General features: G+C 47.2%; 1 pseudogene; it reads right to left on the reverse strand.

The window, feature by feature from the left end:
• LOC138567839 (solute carrier family 22 member 20-like) overlaps positions 1–15,303 on the reverse strand; it is a 386,869-nt pseudogene that overhangs the window by 258,164 nt on the left and 113,402 nt on the right.

Below are 15,303 nucleotides of genomic sequence, written 5' to 3' on the forward strand. Positions count from 1 at the left end.
GGCTGATGAGCTAGTGGACACCATAGGTGCTGCCAAGTTTGTGAGCACCTTTGACCTTACCTCAGGCTATTGGCAAATAGCTCTGACGGACCATGCCAAGGAAAAGACGGCTTTCTCAACACCTGAGGGACTCTACCAGTTTAGGGTCATGCCTTTTGGGTTGAAGAATGCCCCTGCCACCTTCCAGAGATTGGTCAACCATGCGCTCAGTGGGCTGGAAGCCTTTTGTGTGGCTTACTTAGACGACATTGCCGTCTACAGTTCCACCTGGGAAGAGCATTTGACACATCTGGATAAGGTGTTGCAGGCCTTGAAAAGGGCTAACCTCACTATCAAGGCCACCATGTGCCAGATAGCTCAGGGGAAAGTTACCTATCTTGGTCATGAGGTAGGAGGGGGTCAAATCCAACCTCTCTCCAGTAAGGTACAGGACGTACAGAACTGGGAGACTCCCACTACTCAAACCCAGGTGAGAGCCTTTTTGGGCCTCACTGGGTACTATCGCAATTTCATGGCAGACTATGGAACCATAGCTGCACCCCTGACAGCTCTAACTTCACCCAAACAGCCTAGGAAGGTTAATTGGACCGAAGACTGTCAGAGGGCCTTTGATGGCTTGAAAGAAAGTCTGTGTAGGGCACCTGTGTTGTGTGCGCCTGACTACAGCCGACCCTTTATCGTCCAGACGGATGCCTGCGACACCGGAATTGGAGCTGTCTTGTCCCAGTTAGATGACAAAGGGAGAGAACATCCTATCATATTCATCAGTAGACAACTCAAGGGTAGAGAACTTAGGTGGGCTACTGTTGAAAAGGAGTGTTTTAGCATAGTTTGGAGCCTTAGGCGTTTTAGGCCCTACCTTACGGGGTCTACCTTCAAGGTCCAAACAGATCATAAGCCCCTGAAGTGGATTATGCAGATGAATTGTGAGAATCCGAAATTGCTCAGGTGGTCCATTAGCCTGCAAGGGCTAGACTTCACCATAGAGCACAGACCAGGGAAGAGTCACGATAATGCAGATGGCCTTTCCAGAAGGTATGTTGACCGTCTGGATGAGGGTGTCTATCCCGTGGGAGATTAGACACCCTCCACCTCAGTCTGGGGGGGGCGACTGTGATGCTGGAAATGCATCAGGGGGACAGGGCCTCTGAATCCTTGTCCTTTACTGCCTTTTATCGTGTGTTCTGTCATGTTTTCTGCCCATGAGTCCATTTGGGACTCCTGGCAGTGCAGCTCTCTCTTTTGGTTTGGTGAACAGACCCATGGGATACCCTTATGGCACCCATGGGTAGGGGTACAACCCTGTGCCCCTAGTGTATGTTTTTGGGTACCTGTGGGTGGCCCACAGAGCAGGGTATGGGCTGGTGGCAGCTCCATGCTGAAATTGACAGGTGCTCTGGGTGTCCTCCATTTTGGGATACCCAGGCCCTGCCATTGGAATCAGTTGATTCCTGATGGAAAACAAGATGGCCCCTGTGGCCTCTTGCTTTCTATTGCCTCTTACCTTGTTTTCCCAAAGTCCTGGGAAGCCCTGACTCTGTCCCTTCCCCCTGACTGGCTGTTGGGTGGAAGTTCCATATATGGTGTTGTTGTGAAGGCCCAGCTAGACTGACTGGAGCCTTCCCATTCCCTGTATGTTGTGGGTACCTCCTGTGGGTGGGACCTGGGTGAATGGAGTGTGTGACCAACATGCACTCCTTGTTGTGGTTGTCTGGTTTCTGGCATGTGAGACAAAGACTGAGACAGCCCTGCCCGAAACTGGCCTGAATGCAGTGTGTAGTGTTGAATGGCTGGGTACTTGTCCCAATCCACATTCCTTGTTGTGAGTGTCTGAAAGGGAGGAGTGTGGCCTGAATGCACTGTGTGCCTGATTGGCTGACTGACTGCATGAATGCCCTTCTGTGTGATTGGCTGCTGTGTGTGTGCCAGCAGTGTGGATGAGAGACAGAATAGTATATCTGGGGACCTCTCACCACTGGAAATTGTTCAGAAGCGTTCAGAAGCTGAGTCTCCACTCAAGAGTAACTGGAACTGCTGATCCTCGACGTCCAGCTGGAAGAAGAAGACTTGCTGCTGCATTTGCTTCGACAGATCTGAAGGTTGCCGAATTCGTCGAGGACTGACCCGAGAGAGGACCTGGTAAGGCGCCCTCTTCCCGTGCTCCGAAGGATCATCGAGCACCGCTACATCTTCACCGAAGCGCCCTGGAAGTCAGACCCTCGAAAGGCTGCCGACCCGAGACGGGACCGCCGAGGAGATCGAAGTGAAGCACCCGGACATCGACGCCGTCGAAGTCCATTGCCGTCGACCAGGGTTCGCAGGTTTGTGTAACCGCTGGAGGCCCGTCGAAGTTGTGTTGCCCAGCCGTGGGAACCACTTGACGCCATGCCGCCGACGACCGGAGCCGTCCGCTCCCTTGCCTAAGAACATTCAATCGAAGGACTCCCTCGACCGCATCGTCGACCGCTTATCCTGCCGGAGAAAGCCGAGGACGACCAACGTGCCGAGGAGAAACCAGCCGGTGGGTTTCCCGCCACCCAACGACCTCAAAGACTCGGACGACCCGACGCCCTTGCTGGGCTCCCGTCTCTACAATCTTTGCGGTCCAGAACTATTGTCATCGAGGTGCCCCGCACACCTCCGCCTTGCAGGACGCCGACGCCTCGACGCCGACGAGCACCGCTCGGACGAAGCTGCCGCCTCTTCGACATCGTTCTACCTCGTTTGTCGACGGACGTTCGACGCCCCGTGCCTCCCGCTTGAAAGGGAAGGCATTCAAGAAGGGCCGTCGATTCCCCGTCGCCGAACCCCGAGGTCTTCGACGTTTCTCGACGCCTGTCGACGATCCGTGACTCCCGCTTGAAGGGGGTCGCTCCAGAAGGATCTGTCGACGCCTCTTCGAAGAACTCGACTCCACCAGGTACATTGGGGGGGTAAAAACATTGGAGGAGAGAATAAGACTATTGAACAATATATGGACTGGGCTTGTGTTATATCTCTTTATTTTACAGGTTGCCCAGGTGGGGGGATCTCCACACAGAACTGTGTCTAGTGGTAGGGGCCAGTATTTTGCCTATTGTTCAACCACCTTATTTCCTCTCTTCTCTCTATTGCTGGTTTCACTTATTGATCTGTGTGACATTTTGATGGATGCACTTTAATGAGGTCTAATATTAGTGGTACCACTTTAGAATTGTAGATATTTACCATTATTGATTTTCCTGAGCACAAGGTGCGTTATTGTGATAAGTGTACATAACCTTTGAATATTAATTATATAAAGACTGTGTTTTCAGTAATACAGTGTGTGGACATTCCTTTGTGGGGGCTTGGGGATACACTGTACTTAAGAACCAGCCTGCATCACCTCCTGAGAAGCTAGGCCTTGATTGCTCGTCCATTGCTACCGTAATCGAGAATCTTGGCTGGGGTCTTCTGTGCCTCTCCTCTACCATATAGAGAGCGGAAGTACAGACCCCCCACCGGTCTTGACAGTGAGGGTGTGTACTCCTGAGTGGTATGGGTCACCCATGTGCTTCCTCCAAACCATTCACCGGCCTTGGGTTTGAGTATGACAGTATCCCTTCTGACCACAGTAGGCAATTAGCGCCACATTACTGCAGTTGCACTTGAACTGTCATCTTGCAACAACATTGTTCTGAATGTTCATGTTCATTCAGCCTGATTGTTTCAATCCTGCCATTTTGCAACACATTTTTCTGCCCTAATGCCACATATGTGACATGCTTCTGTCATAGATTACAACCCACATTGGCCCACATATATTGACTTGTTATGGGATTGATTTGACCATTCAGGCTGAATGAGTAAGGGCCTGCTCACATTATTTTTTGGGGCCTGTTTGAATGTGGAACATGATTGTTGTTTCATGTAATGTTGAATGTGACCAACCATTGATGTATCCATCTGCCTGCCATCACTGTATTATTGCACACTGGATGTGCTGCAGTGTGTGGCACATGCGTATTTTGTCACACTATTTTGCATTTTTCATCTCATCATGTCCATCTCACATGGATGGGTGACAATATTCATTCACTGACATATGGCTGTACTTGTCAAATGTACCATGCCTATGCTACGTGCCATCTTTGTGCTGGCATGTGTCATGCATGTGTATTGGACATGCCACTCACAGGCTAATCTGTGATGCCAGTGCTATCCAGCATGCAGCAAATGTGTTGTTTTTCCATCTTGGTGTCCTCAGTGTCTGCTTTTTGCCTCCCCTTCCAACTCATTGACAGTGCATGCATGCCAGGGTTCTAGTCATGTGGGACATGTGTAATTCATGTACTGGATCTCTGCCTTGTCAGGCCTATGTGTGTGCTATGGTGCTCATGCCTGTTTCCATTTGATGTCTTTCATTTTTTTGCATGTGATGACACACTTTATGCTGTTGAGGTGGAGGAGATGTAGCAGACCCAGGAGGAATCTCAGCCACGACCGGGCACCAGTGGAGGACGTGGGGTGGTGGTGGGTGAAAACCCTATCCTCCTGCAGACCATATTGTCCACGGGTGTCTCTGGGTGCACCTCCCCAGACCTCTATGATTCAGGTGCTGAATCGGAGAGTGAGACATATGTGGCGTCGCAGGTGAGTGTTACTGGGAGGGATGCTGTTCTGACCAACCCACCTGCACCAGTGGGAGACCCCTCTATGGGGATGTCAGTGTTGGTAACTCCGACTTTGGCGGTTACGGATGCAGGGTCACACTCCACAACATCTGATCGTGTTCCTGGGCCAGCAGATCAAAGGGGGAATGCAGTCCTGCAGCCTCAGGTAGTGCCAGCACAGCAAGGTGCAGATCGCCTTGCCCCAAACAGGTGTGGTGCCCGCCGACGCGGTGGCCGTACGTCACCAGGCAATACTGTATGGGAAAATGCCATGTACGGTATAGCAGCACAACAGGGAGCATCGGTTGAAATGATGGCTCAGGCAATGGAGAGGGTGGCCACTTCCATTCTCCCCCCAGAAAGGCAGATGGAGCAACAACAGCAGGCAACAGACTCCATTTGCCAATCACACAGGGAAGACATGTTGGCGTCCAACAGGGACCTACGGGCGGCACTGGAGACTCTGCTGGAAGCCATTTCTGTAGAGTCACAGGGCCACAGGGAAGCCCTGAGGTTAGAACTCCGGTTCCTCAGGCAGACTCTAAGTGAACTTGAGGCTTCCCGAAATTTTAGGTCAGAACAGCAGCTGGAGCAGCTCACACGTTCGCTCTCAGCTGAGCTGCAGGCAACTTGGGAGGAGATCCGGGCATCACGCGAGGCCATGCATGCAGAAATGCAGGCAACCTGTGAGGTGCTGCATGGGGATCTCCGTACTATCATCCTCCAGAACCAGACCTTCAACACCTGCATGCTCGCTGCCATGGAGGACCATACCAGGGCTTTGCGTGGGCTTCCTCCCATAGCACGGCCACCTCCTGATGTAGCAGCAGAGGGTGAAAAGAGCGACAGCAACAGTTCTCCCACATTAGCATAGCCGTGCAGGCCATGAGCCCATGGAGGTATTTTTTTTTTTTTTGCAACATCCACGCAGGTGTTGGTGTGCACCTTGTCCTCAAACCTCGTGGGTGGCCTTCCTCCCCCTCTGGCCCACACATGGCCATTTTTTTTTTATTTTTTTTTTATTTTTATTTTTTTCAGTGTGTTGCCTTGTGTGGCTCCCGTGGGCATCCACTGTGTATTCCAGCTGGGCACATGCAGGCTTGTCCTGTGTTTGGGTTAGATGCTTGGGTTCCTTACACACACCCCTCCTGCTTCCCCTTTCCATGGGCTTGCAAAGGGTGTGACCAAGTGACAGTGACTTACACAGTGACATTGGGCTCCCATGAGCTGTGTGGGCAGTCTGTGGTCAAAACTGTGTGGACATCCCTAATGGGGATTGTTGTTGTATTGAACACTGCATGGTGTATTGATATGTGCTTGTGCATCCATGTCTTCCTCCTTGTTCACTGGTACCTTCTTCATGTCTTCACAAGGCCGTCGCCTTTGCAGATGCAGTTCAATTTGTATGCAGTACGCTGACACATTTGCCTGACAGCAACCCTCTGCAGTTGCAAGGGGTCGATGTGCTGCCTTATTCAGTTTGTAAGACTTGCATTACTTTGATTTTGTACTGTCATATTTTGGTCCTGTTTCATCCTGTGTTGCTGTATTGTGTTGCTGGTAAGTATTTGTTCATGTGTGCTGTTTGTTATTGATTACTGGGAGCATATTGTCTCTGGCCTGTTTCCATTTGGAACAGTGCACTTTGTGACACTTGTGTCATGTCTTGTGCATTCATTTGGTTGCTTTCACATTGCATGACATGCCATGGTGTGTTGGGTAGCTGAGATGGAGAGGTGTTGGGTGACATGGACCTATTTTCATTTTGTATTTTGCAAGTGGGTAGTCATTTATGCAGCATAAATGTGTGCCTTTTTGTGACACAGCATTGGTTGTCTTTCAGTAGGTAGGGATGCACACAATGTAACACTTCCAGGTGACCAATCTCAGGCTGGTATGGTTGTGACAGTTGACTGTCCCTTATGTCATCATCATTGATTGTCAGCTGGTATGTGCCAGGGCTGTGTGCACTCCACAGGGGTGTCATTTTAGGTGAAGTAAATAGCCACCAGCTGCGTACGGGCTGCCTCACCACGTGCCCTTTCCCCTCCCATGCGCTGCGGCCGTGCATGTGGTTGGGGATGTGGGGGCACCACCATGTCCACCCGCAGGCCCCGGCGTGTTGCAACGTTGTGCAGGACACATGCTGCCACTATGATCCTGCACACTACTGGGGGCGCGTATAGCAGCTGCCCACCAGAGCAGTCAAGGGAGCGAAAGCGTGACTTGAGCACTCCGAATGTGCGCTCCACTATGCCCCGGGTTGCAATATGGGCTGTGTTGTATCTTACCTCGGGTGGTGTGGTGGGGTTCCGAATTGGCGTCATCATGTGGGTGCGCAGAGGGTAGGCACTGTCCCGTGGGGAGGTGATGATGGGTATCATTAGTGGGGTTGTGATATTACTCAGTATCTGACATGCATGCATGTGCTGAGGCATTTATACTCACCAAGCAGCCATATATCGCCATGCCGCCCAGCTTCTAGGTCCCGGTTTAGGGGTGACATTCTGAAAATGAAACTGTCATGGGTGGACCCTGGATAGTTGGCATATACTGAGGTGATGATTCCCTTGGCATCACAAACTACCTGCACGTTGATGGAATGCCAGTGCTTGCGGTTTCTATAGATATGCTCAGTTGCCCTCTGAGGACGTAGAGTCACATGGGTGCAATCAATGGCACCTAGCACTTTGGGGAAGGGTGCCACCCCGTAAATGTCCTGGACGGCAGCCTGCCTTTCTGCAGGTGTTCTGGGCATGTATATGTGCCTGCGGACTGAGGGACATGCAGTCATGATGGCCAACACCTGGTGTAGGCAGCGTTACTGCGTGGCCTGTGACACCCCCCCCACTAAGGCACTTGTCTGCTGAAATGAACCAGTGGCCAAGAAATGCAGTAAATTGAGCACCTTTTCCAAGGGGCTCAGTGCTTGGGAGGACAGGGTGGGTGATGTGAGGTCATCCTCGCACTCACTCACAAGGTCGAGTATTATGTGTGGTGGGAAGCTGTACCTCCCATACACCTGGTCATCAGGCATCCCAAAAAGGCTGGTCCTGGGTGTAAAAATTCTGGGCCTGGCTATCCTCCTCCTCCTGCGGTGTCCCACGACCACTGCTGCGAGGAACGGTATATTCATCGTAGCGTCTGAGCTTGTTTGTTGTTTGCGTGCACTTTTATGCTGCGCGGGGCCACGTACGCCTGCTTCCTGCTGGCGTACGTGTTTTTGGATTAGCGCGTCTTTTTTGGCGCCCGCGTTTCCCCTGTTCGATTCCATGAATACGTGTTGTAGGCGCGCGTGTGGGCGTTCCGCGCATTTGACTCCTGTACTTCCCCTGTAATGCCCACATTTTCATGCGTTGTTCCCCATTCCGCGTGTTACACCCCGTGTTCCGCCTACTTTTGTTGTGTGCGCCGCGCTATGTGCGCTTTCGCTGTGCGCATAGCGCACGCCATTTGATGAATTGTGCGCCCGTGTGCTCCACCCAGGATTTTAGCGCACATCCCAGGATTTACACGCGCACAGACTTCCATGAATCGATGTGCGCAGATTTCGCGTGCTTGCGCTGTGATTTTCACACTGCGATTCGCACGCTTTCGCATGCTTGCGCGGAGATTTTCGGCACACATTTATTCCATGAATCGGCCTGTAAATCTCTTAACACAGAAGTGGTAACCGATATGCCCCAAATAAATATCAAGGGATCTGTGTAAGGCGCACAATAGTGAAGCTCTTCAGTGAAAGCATAGAGTCATTCCTCCGATAGAAAGATATCCCACCAGGAGCCAGATAGGATTTCCCCCCAAAAACAAAACAACAGATCAGCTGTACACTCGTAACACACTGGCAGGCAAATATGTCCACAGATTCCCCAAAGGAAAAATATTTGCCTGATTCGTGGACTTGCAAAAAGCATTCAACTCAGTCTGGCATCCAGGTTGTCACTAAAGCGCCTTGAATTTGGCTTGGGAGGGAAGAAATGTCACATAATAAAGGAAACCTTATAACAGACCAAATACATTATTCAAAAACAGCATGAAAACAGACTCATTCAAACAGGAGACTGGAATTAAAAGGTATGTTGCCTGTGTCCCATTTTGTTAAATTTGTGCATGAGTGACCAACTTATCATAGTGGACAATTTAACGCGAAGACTTTTACTACGGGATACAAAGATAACCTGCCTCCTCTGTGCTGGTAATTTGGTCCATCTATCACCGATGCCATATGGACTACAACAAGGCTTGACTATCCTGGGAAAATACTGCAAGCAATGGTTTATAGCAATCAAGAAAGCAAAAACAAAACTAATGATCTTCCAAAAAAAGCTTGAAACAATAGTGAACAATATAATTTCTGCTTCAAAAAAAGGAAAACCCAAAAAATACAATGGGAAATATATACTCAGAAATTACACTTAATGCCTCGTGCCATTTTTCACAAGTCGCAAAAGCACTACATGGGATAGGGTTATGAACATTGTGCAAACTGCAAGACTCTGGATAACATTGTTTGGTTGCATCCTTAAACCAACTTCTCTATATGGGAGCGGGACTGGGGACCAACTCTTAACTGAAGTGGGAAAATTCTCCCAGCAGAAAAGATGCACCTACTATTTGCAAATGGACACTTAAGATCCACACACATACACCCAACAGGTACATAGAGAGGAGAGCTGGGGAGCTAGACCCTTCTTCTAGACATAAATATCAATCCATGAAGTTCTTAACACATCTGAAAGAAAGCAAGGTGAGATTCTATAATTTTGCACCAATAACAAAGGAACACCTGACGAAATATGATAGAAAAGCATCCAGAAAACAAATGTCTACAATTCAGTCTAATTAACACTAGCAAACACAGAGAGAGACACAGAAACAACATTACAAGTTGTGGTCTCTTCACCAGAAGATAAAACCTTGCAGAATGCTCATTAACATAACCAAAAAATGACCAGACACAGACAAACCTGGGCGCGTGAGATAGGCGGGATCTGTAATCAGTGCAACATGGACTTTATCGAAATCAGATCCACCTTTTACTTCATATCATCAAATCTGAAACCACAAAAAAGCTGTGTTTTGGAGACCTTGAGAAGATGATCACAAATTCCTGTGGATGAAAATGGCAAGGCAGTGGAAAAAGCGAAAGAATGCCTGGACTGCCTGTGCAGGTCGGCTCTCCTACGCTGACAGAGCAGATGCAGGTGAAGAGATTGGACCGCTGCCCAAAGCCACGAGCAGCGAGCAGTTGTCCTATCTCTGAGTGACTCGAATCAGAGAGGAAAGTCAGAGCACTGAGTGGGAGACCGACTGCCCTGAGATGACACGTTTGTATGCATGCATGATTTCAAATAAGAAGAGGGAGATCGGATTTACAATGACTGTGACGTAAGTCAGTACGCTACTGGTATTGGAGTCGTGTAAATGTAATGGTTGGGGATAGTCAGGGTGATTTTAGGAACTTGGAATGTAGTTGGGGCTCGAGAAAACTATCATTTCGCAGAGTGAAAAGAGATCTTTGCAGACCTAAACATTAAGGCAAAGCACGCTGTGTGCATGTCTTAAGCACATTCTCTGACAGATCTCCCACACATACAGGAGAGAATGTTGTCCCTAAACTCTATGCACTTTACAAAGTCTGAGACTTTAACTGCTTATTACATTACATGTGCAGTGAGAATATTTTCTTTAAAAAAAAATGGACTGAGACCATCAGCTGTCAACTTTTGGACATTTAAACAATTGGGGTTATTATTTCCCAACTTGAATAGTACATATTTACCAAATCATGATGAATGACAATTGGATCCCGTGGGCAACAATATGTCTCCAGTCGTTTTGGGACAACATGTTAAAAAGAAGTACACCTGTGGGATAATGGGGTCTACATTAGATATAAAATTAGAAAGGAAGAAAATAGTTGAAAAATGAAGATGAGTTTTTTAAATGAATTGCTTCTCTATATAGTAAATCTATACTTGGTTTACTCCAGGAATGCAGCAGGGATTGCGAATACGAAGGATATGATGAAATACTGAGTCAACTCTGCAGACTGAAATATCTACTGCAGGCCCACACACACACTTATAAAAGTGAAACAGGATTCAAACAGGAGGAGGAGAGCGAGATCTGAGTAGCATTTAACGACAGTATGAAAGCAATGCTTATATGATAGTGTCTAATATTTCCTGTCTCTCTCTGGCTGGCCTCTCTTGGCCCTCTTCCTGCTCCCACCGTGTGGCTAAAAATCTCAGGGTCATCTTCGACTCCACACTCTCCTTTTCTCCTCACATCTCTGACGTCTCTAAGAAGTCACACTACCAGCTGCACCTCCTCAGAGGTATTCTTCCTTTCCTCTGCTTCCCTCAGAAGCTCTCTGTCTCCAGAGCTCTGATTCTCTCTAGGCTGGGCTACTGCAACAGCCTCTTTCTAAATCTGCCTGGCTCTACTCTCCACCCTCTGCAATTCATCCAAAACAGGACTGCAAGACTTGTCCTTGGCCTCAAGCCCAGGGACTATATCTCTCCAGGACTGAAATCTCTGCACTGGCTCCCAGTGGCTGTGAGGATTAAGTCCAAACCCCTCTGCATTGTCCACAAGGCCCTCTGGGGCCTGGGGCCTCAATACCTTCAACTCTTTCTCCCTAAATATCTTCCTTCTCGAGCCCTTCGCTCATCCGCCTCCAACTCCCTCGGGGTCAGTCGCTTCTCCAAGCAACAAGTTGGTGGAAGATCTCTTTCTACGGCTGGGACCTCCCTCTGGAACAGCCTCCCTGCCTCTCTGAAACTTGAGGAGAACCATCTCCAGTTCTGGAAGCAGCTCAAGACCTTCCTCTATGCTTCTGCCTTCTCTCCTCCTTTCCCTTGCTGAACTCCTGGCTGAAACTGAAATTGAACTGGTCACCTGGCTACCCTCTGTTCTCGGGCACAGGTCCCCTCCCTGCCAGTTGCACACCTGTACTGCCTCCCTGGTACCTCCCTGCACTCAGGGGCTGTTTCTGTATCCCTACAGTCCCCTACCCGCACCTGACACCTGCACTTACCCCTGCACTTGCCAACACTTGGCTGCACTTCTTATTTATTGTATTTAATTGGTTTAATTTATTTTATTGTTATCCTATGTGCTGCACTGCCCCCTCCCCTTTCCCCTTCGTACTTTTCCCTCTCTGCCCTCCCCTGCACTTGCGCGATCTCAATGTCACCTGGCCTAGTAAGATCGGTGTCTGTGTTCCCTCTGTTGCCCCTCCCTTGCCTCGTTGCGCCTTGAAACACTTGTGTATAGGCGCGTTATAAATGCCATATCATATCATAATAGTCTGGACTTGAAAAAAGTGAAGCCATGTTCTTAATGCTTTGGTTTGCAGGAAATAACAACAAAACAAATGCATGAATGATGAAGAGTACACCTCTGAGTAGGACCCCTATTTATTTTCTTTCTTTCTTATTTGCTCCCTGAACACTGTTTCTCTCATTTTGAAAGTATGGCTTCCTAGTTCATGCATACTGTCTGTAAGAGAGGAGTTATTCTGAGTGAGCAGACCGGCGGGTGTCATTTGTACAACAATAAGGCAAAAAGGAAGCAGCCCATGGCCTATGGCCATGCCCCATATCCCTGTGCCCATAACCAGTGGGCCGGTACTCCCAATGAGACCCATATCCTCCTCACTCAGCTGTGGCCCATATCCCCCTGCCTAATAACCTACCAGATAACACCGGGATACTGGCCGTTTCCACTGTCCTTGTTGCACCAAATAGGCTAAAAGACGGTTGCAATGCCCAGTGGGCCAGGCCTACAGCCAATGCCCATAACCCCTCACAATTAAATTATCAAATCCCACCGGCCCCAGGTGCTGCACTAATGTTAGTGGTTGCCTGCATGTTTTAGCATACATTAAAAATAGTTGTTTTGGATCCTCTCTTAGTTCCAGCATAAATTTCCCATGACATTACTGCAAAATTGCAGCGAAATTACCACAATTTTACTGCAAAAACATCTCTCATCAATGGAAGAAAACGATGGCAAGTAACCATGGACATGGGAAACCTCTCTACAATGTAAAAGTCATCTCTGTCCCTACTGCAACTCTCCATGTAACCCCTCCTCCTTTCTAGCCCCCCCTGTGCAAATCCTCCTTGGCTCACCCCAATTCCTCCTTTTACTCGACCGTTCCTGTGACACATTTTTTTTCTGAGCACGTCTTGTGGCATTTCCACAGGAATCCCACTGAAATTCCACGGATTCCATAGGTAAAATGAGAATGGTCTGGAACAAACGGGCTCCCCAGCCTACCCTTACTCTCTCACTACATATGTGGCCCATTTTTCCCCTCCCCATCTCCACCCTGATATGAAAGTACCCCTTCCCTCTGTCAAATATAATTTTGAGCACTTCTCTTTTTTGGCTTTCCTTGGTATTGCAGTAGGAATCGCTCGTGTCGTAAAAAGAAATAATGGCTTTTCAATTTTGAAAAACTTTGCTGATGCAATGTGCCACGGGGGATATATACATGTTTTTGGGACCAAAACCCCCCCCCTCCGCCCCCTTCAAATGATTTCAAAACAATGGCACGGTTTTACTCCAAAGCAAGAAAAGGCTCATCTGCAGAGCTTTATGCCAAAGTTGTGCCTTATTTGGTGAAAATCCGTCCTGCAGTTTTTGATATGTGCATGTTCAATGGAAGCACCCCATTCGCTATAGGAAAATGAATGCGAGTTGGCCGAAAAACGCTTTTTTGTTTTGAACCGTTTAACATATTTTCCCCAAAATTTCCAGTTTGGAGGGGCCTGTATTTTTGGGAAAATGTCATCCATATCCATCCAGCTAGTCAAATGTTATCGTCACATTCCAATCCCTCAGCAATCCAAATGGGTGTACATGGTTCATAGTTACAAACTCTTTAATGTTTGAGTGAGTGTTGTGAAAAATAACCGTATGTGAATTAGGTACTTAGTGAATCCAACATTTAATCCTTTTATCACACTGATAATTGCCACATATAAACATCTGGGGTCATTCTTATGCTCTCAAAATGTTTTTTGATTTTAAAGCAGCTGGGAACATTCAAAGCTGCTCTTTGCCCCCTTCACGTTTCTCAGGGGTTTTTCAAGAGTGTAAGAAAATATTATATATGTATTTATTCTAGGTTTTGATCACGCATTTTGATCTATAAGACATGTATACAATTCCTATTATGACTACAATATATAATGGAACGGATCATTGTACAATTATATAAAGAAACACTTTACAGTGATAGCACTATTAAATAATGTCATTTTTAATGGCTTTATTTGCAGAGAATACACACCATTTTGCCTCTCAAAATGTCATTTCTTCTTGGAAATGTGCTCGGATCAGAACCGTCCGTCTGCTTTTCCGTGCGCACCAAGGCAATGATTTATAATCAATCAACCATTTTGTTAGGAAATTACACATTTCCATAAAATACAGTACAACTATGGTTAAAAAACACAAATCTGTAACACACATCGCAAAAAAAACACCATTACCAACATAGACGATAAATCATAATACACAATCAAGATCATCCATAAATTACAAGCTCTAATCAGGAGGCTCTTAATTTCATATATTTGCACCAGGGAAAACAAAATGAAGCTTAAACGTTAACAACCATGAACCCTTAAAAAGCGATATTGAAATTTTTCAAATAGTCTTTGCCGCTTCTGTAAATCGTACACCTTCTATCCTTAGTAATGGTAGAATCCATCTCTACCGAAAAAGAGCATAAAAGTGGCATGAAAGGACAAAGTGAAGTTCTGTCTCTGGAACTGTGTGACATATCGGGCAGCACCCAGAATTACCTGGCGGCCACTTACAGGTGCGCGTGGCCACCCGAAAAAGATATAGACGGAATTTCATAAGTATTGAAAATGTGTATGAACTTGAGATCAAATTGAAATACTTTTTAAAGTGCTATTTATCGTTTATAGTCAGGTATTCAACAGTAGCACTTCCAAAAGGTAATGTTGACAAAACATGACAGATTGACAATTCTTCATGCAAGACTTTTCAGCCACTAGCATCATTTTGAGTGGGATGCCACCTATAAGCCAAGGACCCATGAAACCAAATTCCACAGTCCCATTCTAAGCCTTCTGGATTGACCAACATGTGCCAAATGATATTCCTACAAATCTTTGAAGCAATTAGTACATTACCAAAGCAATACTGGTCTTAAATGCTCTTGATAGAAAAGGGATCGTAAACCTAATTCCAAATAAACTGGGATAGATGGAGCATTTCAGGTAACAGTAGCAATATCCTTCAAAGACCTTTTATGTAGTATCCAAGGCTGTAAATAGTTGCTGCCCCCAGATCTCTGACCCATACAAAGCCACAGACTGGGCTTGCACCTTATATATATCCAGGACTGGCGAGGCTGCTCTAGATTTAGTTCTAGCAGTAAATGCCGATATTGGAAATGTTCACAAGATAATCTGCAATGATCAACATTTGAAGACCTGCTACCAATTGGGTTTATTGTGATCCCTAAATATTCAAAGAAAGAAACCAGCCAAATGTTTTCACTATCAAATTTAAAAACACACTTGTCAGTGCAGTGTCTCCTCATGTCCCTTGGTGTTTCAGAAATAAAAAACAAAGTTGTTTGCTTACAACAGCAATCCAATGTTTCTGCCAGCAAGTG

The sequence above is a fragment of the Ambystoma mexicanum genome, chromosome 2p (assembly GCF_040938575.1).
Source record: "Ambystoma mexicanum isolate Mex_15411 chromosome 2p, UKY_AmexF1_1, whole genome shotgun sequence".
Taxonomy (NCBI): domain Eukaryota; kingdom Metazoa; phylum Chordata; class Amphibia; order Caudata; family Ambystomatidae; genus Ambystoma; species Ambystoma mexicanum.